This window comes from Myotis brandtii, unplaced genomic scaffold (assembly GCF_000412655.1).
Source record: "Myotis brandtii unplaced genomic scaffold, ASM41265v1 scaffold112, whole genome shotgun sequence".
Classification (NCBI taxonomy): Eukaryota; Metazoa; Chordata; class Mammalia; order Chiroptera; family Vespertilionidae; genus Myotis; species Myotis brandtii.
In genome coordinates, this window is record NW_005353838.1 from 10,305,574 (window position 1) to 10,314,061 (window position 8,488).

Here is an 8,488-nt window from a genome sequence, read left to right on the forward strand (position 1 = left end):
CAATATCCGGAGGATGAGGCCCAGAAATCAGGATTTTAAAAAGATTCCCAGGTGATTCTAATGTGCAGCCAAGGTTGAGAACCACTGCTTTATACGAATTGGAGTTTATGTGGATGTTAAAGAGTACAGCCGAACTAATTTGCAACACTTGAAATAATGCAGGTGTGCACAATATTGAAAAATATTCGTCAAGAATTCATAGTTTCAAAGCAGGCAGGCTTGGTGAATTGTAAATGTAAGGCAGCAGTGGGCTGATAAACCTAGAGGACTCTCACCCGCAGGGGCAGTGTTGCAGTAGTTCCCTCTTGTGGACATTCTGAGAACAGCACCCTAATAAGGAATATTGTCAGTTTGAAAAGAAAATCCTATTGCTAGACCTACTAGAGGGCTCTCACCCTGCAGGGAGATGTTGCAGTAGTGCCCTCTTGTGGACATTCTGAGAACAGCACACTTTTGAGAGATCTAGAGGGCTCTCGCCTTGCAGGGAAGTGTTGCAATGGTGCCCTCTTGTGGAAATTCTGAAAATAGCACCGTACTAATGAATTCTGCCAATTTGAAAAGAAAACCCTTTTTTAAAAAATATTTTTTTATTGATTTCAGAGAGGAAGGGAGAGGGAGAAAAAGATAGAAACATCAATGATGAGATCAAATCATTGATTGGCTGCATGTTTTACTTCCCCTACAGGGGATCAAGCCCACAACCTGGGGACCGGATTCAGACTTGGGATCCTTCAGTCCACAGGCTGACGCTCTATCCACTGAGCCAAACCGGCTAGGGCAGAAAGCCCCATTGATACACCTAGCGGGCTCTCACCCTGCAGGGCGGTGTTGCAATAATACCCTCTTGTAGACATTCGGAGAACAGCACCCTACTAATGAATTCTGCCAATTTGAAAAGAAAACCCTAGGAGGGCTCTCACCCTGCAGGGAGAGGTTGCAATAGTACCCTCTTGTGGACATTCTGAGAACAGCACCCTTTTGATCTTCTAGACTGGCTCTCGCCCTGCAGGGAAGTGTTGCAATAGTTAAACACACAAACAAAAAACCGCCTCTTTGGTCAGTGTCATCAGGGGATGCATCCTTTGTATAAAATGTACTAGTAGATACTCTGTTCAGAGAATCGCCCTACGTATTCTGTTCCTAGCTTTGTATCCAGTTTACCATTATGTGCTTACCCCTATGCCTACATGACAGAAAATATGGTTTCCCAATTTTTGACCATTCAAAACAAAACTTTAAGCTTCTGGATTCTCACTTCATGGGACCCCTCCGAGATCCTGGGAAGGGCCCTACCAAAGTGTTCATATTGCCATCGGTTTTTGTAAAATTTGCAAAAGATGTTTTAATAGAATTCATTAATGAAGAGTTCAGCACCCAGCTGAACACCTAGGTGTGGTTTTTTCAGGGCATGGCAGCCTCTAGGGGAGTTGCACTGAAGTTTGCAGCGGCCAGTTGTGCTCTTACACATAGCTGCTTTCTTTTCTTTTTGTTTTGTTTTGTTGTTTTTTAAAGTGATTAGTACGCTCAAGTTTTTATTTTATTTTTTAATATATTTTTATTAATGTCAGAGAAGAAGGAAGAGGGAGAGAGAGATAGAAACATCAATGATGAGAGATAATCATTGATCAGCTGGAGGAGTAGAGCTCAGGTTACACTAGGTCTCTCCTCTACAATGGTAGTACTGAATAAAACCCGTCTTATGGCCCAGCCAGGGTGGCTCAGTGGTTGAGCATCGACCTATGAACCAGGAGGTCACAGTTTGATTCCTGGTCAGGGCATATGCCTTGGGTTGCAGGCTCAATCCCCAGTGGGGGACACCCAGGAGGCAGCCAATCAATGACTCTCTCTCATCATTGATGTTTCTATCTCCCTCTTCCTCTCCCTTCCTCTCTGAAATCAATAAAAATATATATTTAAAAAATCTCTCTTACAGCCTTTACTGAGATACTAAACAACTAGCTTTATTTCTCTTTGACACCAGCATACTTTGTATCAAAAATGATGAGAGGCGAATAAAGGCAAGTCACTGTGGTGTATCCTGAACACGTGTCAAACATGCAGGACCAGGCGGATCACAGAGACCACGTTTCCCGATACTGGGGGGCCTCCAGCATCCCTGTTCCCGCTGGGCCTCAGAGAACCTTACGCTGCACGTGTAGGCCCTGGTATTTGGGTAAAGACTTAAAGGGCTCCCTAGGCAGGATTCGGCAGCTCCTTCCTTCTCTATACAGCTCCCCTCTCTCCGGTACCCTGCCCACAAACTCACCAACCCACATCCTTTACATTTCGCTAGACTCCACCTCCCCACACCGCAGCCAGGAACGTGCCCTTGGGCAGGAGCCAGGGGATCGGTGGGCTACCTCATTCTTTCCCTGTGTCGGGTTAACAGTCTCAGCTGTTGTCCAGTGTCTGAACAGAGCTGCCCGTGTCTTTGTCCAGATTTAATGTTGTTTATGAGAGGAGGGCTGGCTCAGAAGGAGCTATTCCAGCACGCTGAAAGCCAAGGGCAATTACTCTCACCTCTCACATTAGAGACGCGGACACTGAAGAATGAAAAGGTTAAGCAACCCGCCCCAAATCACACAGCTGTTTAAGTGTTGGAGCCGGAACACAAACCCAGGTAGTCTGACTCCAGAGCTGCTCACTTAATTACTGCATGAAAAATGGCTCTGTACACGTACAGTGCTTTGTCCAGTGTTAGGACGCATGGTAAGTCCTTAAAAACGCCTCGTTAGTCCTAGCCGGTTTGGCTCAGTGGAGAGAGCATCGGCCTGGGGACCAAAGGGTCAAGGACACATACCTGGGTTGCTGGTTCCTCCCCGGCCCAGGCCCTGGCCGGGGCAACCAATCAATACTTTCTCTCTGTCTTTCCCTCTCTCTTCCACGCTCTCTAAAAATCAATGGAAAAATATCCTGTCTAGTTATGTTATTTTTAAACTCTAAAGCTCAGTATGACTTTGTTCCTAGCTCAGTGCCTCAAACCAGGAGATGGTCCATAAAACATAAACATCACCACATCCTTGATGAACACACCTTCATTAGTGTCCTACCATGAGCAAATGAAAACAGGGCCTTTACTTAAGTCCTTTATTGCTTATGTCCTCTTTATTTGCATAAACAAAATGTTAAATCCTTATTCTGCTTCCTTTTGCCATTACAATCTACCTTTATTCATTAGAGCTATAAGACAGAGCAATCCAAGCAATCAAGCACAGATGGGTGCTCCTAGCGATTTCTGAATTCCAATCAGTAAGTGCTGCGCAGTGACACACCCATTGGTCACGAAGGAGAGACTGCAGCAGAAAGAAGGCACGAGCTCAAGGACAGGAATGCAAACATCTGGGATGGAGCCCAGCAGGTCATCTACCATGTGATTCTTGACCTACCAACCAAATGAGCTCTACGTTTTCATGTTACATAAAAAAGGGTCATGAAGACATATGTCAGCCCACACATTTCCGTGCTTGCCTGTCTTCTGCCTCTTCTTTCCTGAGATACAGGTAAAGCTTTTCCATACCTCGGTTATAGCTACTGGCACAGAATGCGGTAGACACTTTGCAGTTATGCACTCACTCTGATTAGTAAAGGAAGGAAAATTATCCTGTTCAGGTCTTTTTTTCCTCACTACCCCACTCTTGCCCCAGGCCAAACAAACAGATTCCGACCGTTCCATCGACTTTGACCTCCTGACACTCAGACCGACTGTGCAGCAGCTGCTAGATCTTCTTTGCTCCTTGTTCTCTGTGGGTGGCCCTTTGATATGTTCTATAGAAAACTGCCAAGGGAAGTGAAGAAATCGGGTAACGGTAATTTAAATACAGTAACTGTGAGATTTGGTGTGTTGTTACCTTCTCCCCAACAAGCCCAAACTCCGTTTTGATATCCGCTCTGTCTGTGGCAGAAAGCTCTGGTGATCTATTTGTGAATAATTCGGAACATGCTGAGAAGCTAGTAAACTCTTCAGAGAGGAGCACATCTTCAATCATTTCCACAAATACACAGTTTTTCAGGTAAAGCTGCACTTTAATGCATCAAAACAAATTAATTTTTCCCCAATTTACTAAGAACTGCTTCTTAGTTCTAATACTCAGATGCTTTAAGGTTTGGAGTTTATACTTTTTAGAATTCATATGACAGAATGGGCTCTTTCATGATTTTTAACTGCTCTTTGGGACGTTTCTATTTCACTTCCTACATACCCTTCTAGAGGAATCTTTTCCAAATGCAAATATTCTGTCACAGGAGCCTATACACACCCCACCCACAGAGACCTGCAAAAGAAACACTGGCTACAAATTCACAACCAGTCCTTCCTCTATTATTTTAACAAAAGGCAAAAGATGAGTATTTGACATTGTAATTTTGTGTGATTTATCAACTCCGTGATTTATCTGATTTTTCTATTAATATCTTTTTGGACTTAACTATAGTTCCATAGCCCAGTCGGGCCCCCCAGGCAGCAGACTCTGAGGAGACCGTGGGCAAGGGGCTCCTAGGGGAGAAAGTAGGATTGGGCAGAGAAGGAGTGGGGAGTGGCCCAAGGTTAGGGTATACTTGGACAGTGGTAACTGGTTTTGCCAGCTGGTCAGAGGCCTGGAAAGAAACAGACTGGAAGATTGGGAACAGAATCTCTCCCTCCTCTGATCCAAATGTATTTTCCACCGACAGTAGATTGCCACCTGACTCTGCCCAACCTTGTGACGTGATGGACTGAGGACCCAGCTCGCAGTCGGTGGTTTTGGCTGCATGGCCACTGAGCCTCCCATTGGCAGGTGCTACGTCTCCACCGGGGCCCAGTAGCACATCGGAAGTCGTGCGTTGAAAGGTGTTTACTTCTTTGCTATGGATGACATGACCTCAATCCAGAATCCTCGGAGTGATTTTCTCATGAAACTTGTCATAAACTCCACACGGCATCTTTTCCCACCACCTGTGCATCTTACAGGCAGGGTTCCCCAGGCAGCCAATTTAGGAAACTCACAGGTGTAACCAGTTAAACTAGTCAAGAGCCTTAACAAAATGACAAAATGCTGTTAAAGAACACCGGATGGTGCAGCAGCTCCTTAGAAAGTCTGGAGTCTGACAGAGGTGACAATTGGACAGTGTCTTTAAGAATACCTGCCCCCCCCCACCCCAACTAAAGGGTTAGCTAGTTGGCTTAATTAGAAAGGTTTAGGAAATGAGGAGGGTCCACGAGAGAGGAGTACATAGATGGAGACTTGAAGACGCCAGGGTGCTTATCATCCTTGTACAGAGGATAGAGAAATGCCACAGCAGATGGAAACACTTCTGGCCTCAGCAATGAAAACAGCCATAAGCCCAGGACAGACAGGGCTGTCTCTGGCCTGAGCAATTACAGTGACCATGTGTTAGACCAACAGTAGCCCTGCCCTGAGCAGCTGGGAGGGTTGTTAGATAAGGCATCTCTGCCAGCACAACTGGGAGAAACCCACAAGATAAATCAAAAGTGACTCCAACCTAAACAGATCGGATGACCAAGTGAGGAAGTGATGACGTTCGGGTCCTGGGAGCTGATTACAGGGCGAAGGTCCCACGTGAGAAGGAGGGTCTGCCGCCTATTTAATGCCTCAAGACAAAGAAAGCAGCGGTCGCCCTGCCTAGGGGCCCTCGGTCCGTCCAGGAGGGACAGAGTCTTAGGAGTAGGAACTTAGAGGACACCTTCCTTAGGTGGCCCCTCCGGACCAAGACGGACAGAGTTGTGGGCTTTGTGGTTCTCATCCTATGGGTCGCAAAGAATGAAAATACATCCTGCATATCAGATATTTACATTACGATTCATAACAGTAGCAACATTACAGTTATAAAGTAGCAACGAAAATAATTTTATGGTTGGGGGTCACCACAACATGAGGAACTGTATTAAAGGGTCGCAGCATTAGGAAGGTTGAGAACCCACTGGTTAGAATTTAGAATGAAGGTCTTAGAGGTAGTGTTTGCTTTCAATAAAGTTTCTGTACTTTTCACCTACCACCTTTTGTCCGTGGCTTCATTCTTCAAATCCATTTGGATGAGAACCCAGGAAAGAAATCACCCTTCTCAAGAAAATAACCTGATAACCACCCCACCCCCCACGCCCCCACGCCGGAGCTGGGAAATCATGCACAGGAAGAACATGCCTTCTGGGCACCTTGCACTCAAGTCTCATTTTATCAACACATTTGAACTCCTTAGAACCAAATTATATTGTCCTTTTCCCCTCTTGGACCTCATCCTTTTTTTCCTTATGGAATCCTCCCCCCTCCACACACACACACACACACACACACACACACACACACTCCCAATTTTCCCTCTTCAGTTAGCATTTTACTATGCAGAAGAGTCTAATGTCATCTCTTAAAGAGACTTTATGTGCCTTCTTTATATTCTAGAGCATTCATAAAAACCTAAGATCAGCCCTGACCAGTTTAGCTCAGTGGATGGAACGTCGGCCTGAGGACTCAAGGGTCCCGGGTTCGATTCTGGTCAAGGGCATGTACCTTGGTTGCAGGCAAGTGGGCGGCGTGCAGGAGGCAGCTGATTGATGTTTCTCTCTCATCAATGTTTCTAGCTCTCTGTCCCTCTCTCCAAAAAATCAATAAAATATATATTTTTTAAAAAACAACAACAACCTAAGATCAGTCTATTTTAATGACCCACAGGCTCCTCTTTATGCCGAAACTTTACGTTCTTTGTATTCCTTAATCTCACCAAAAATACCTAATATTCACTTTGTCATAGATAGCTTATAACGTGAAACTAAGTTAAATGCTCTTAGAGTTGTAAGTTACAGGCATGGTTTTCCTTTATTATGTAGTTTTATTATTGTCAAAGGAGTCCACTCAGGTATGATTTTCACTTTTCAGACAGGAAAATCTGTGCGGCCATTTCCTGCTTGATTAACACTTTAGATTGTCAAACTCTACAGTGACTCGTGTTCCCGGATGACAGAGAAGGTCTGTCAGGCTGGCCAGCAGTGTGTGGGCTCTTGACTTCCTGGAGGAAAGACTGACGAGTCCATGTGATGTCGAGAGTGCGCTTACTCAAGCTGGGGGCAGAGCCGCACGGGAAGGGCCTAGGACAGACGCGCCAGGCGAGCGCCAGGGCTGCTCCGCTCGGTTCCCTAGAAACGTCTGGCTCGCTGGACAGTCAGAGGAAAAGGGGTCCTTGGAGAGAATTCAGAGGATGAGCCCAGAACAAGCTGCTGCTGCCCACTGCTCCCCTGAGTGCAAGTCTCCTGGGGACCCTTAGAGTTTAGGAGAGAAAAAATTAAAAGTCCGAAAACAGGCATGGGCATGCTCCAGAGAGAGCCCAAGCTGGTATCCTGTCTTGAGGGTTCTATCTCTCTTCTGCAGGCAAAGATCTTAGAGAATCTTACTGAAGGTAAATAAATAAGGGAAGAGGTAGAAACACAGGAGTCATAATTTGTTTAAAGAGGTCATGATTAAATGTATTTCAGTTAGTCAACACAGAGGAAAATGTTTCAATAGAATATTCATTAGCTTTGCAGGTGTGTTTTTAATATGCTAGTGCAGCAAAACGATTGTATAAGGGCCTGGCTGGCATGGCTCAGTGGTGAGCATTGACCTATGAACCAGGAGGTCATAGTTTGATTTCTGGTCAGTGCACATGCCCGGGTTGCAGGCACGATCAGGAAGCAGCTGATCAATTATTCTCTCACTCTCCCTTCCTCTCTGAAATCAATAGGAAATATATATATGTATAGATATATACATACATATATATATATAGATAGATATAGATATAGATATAGATATAGATATAGATATATATAATTAGAGGCCCGGTGCATGAATTTGTGCACCAGTGGGGTCCCTCGGCTTGGCCTGTGGGATCGGGCTGAAACCAGCTCTCTGACATCCCCTAAGGGGCCCTGGATTGTGAGAGGGCGCAGGCCAGGCTGAGGGACCCCACCAGTGCACGATTGGGGCTTGGGAGGGACGCAGGAGGTTGGTCAGCCGGGGAGCGACCATGGGAGGGCTTCAGGGCATGTCTGGCCTGTCTCGCTCAGTCCCAGTTGGCCGGACCCCAGCAGCAAGCTAACCTACCTGTCGGAGCATCTGCTCCCTGGTGGTCAGTGCATGTCATAATGACTGTTTGGCCAGTCAACTGTCTGCCCCCTGGTGGTCAGTGCACATCATAGCAACAGGTCGACTAGTCGACTGTCTGCCCCCTGGTGGTCAGTGCATGTCACAGCGAGCGGTTGAGTGGCCTTAGCATATCATTAGCATATTACGCTTTGATTGGTTGAACAGACAATCAGACACTTAGCATATTAGGCTTTTATTATATAGGATATATATATCTTCTATAACAGTGGTTCTCAACCTTCTGGCCCTTTAAATACAGTTCCTCATGTTGTGACCCAAACGTAAAATTATTTTCGTTGCTACTTCATAACTGTAATGTTGCTACTGTTATGAATCGTAATGTAAATATCTGATATGCAGGATGGTCTTAGGCGACC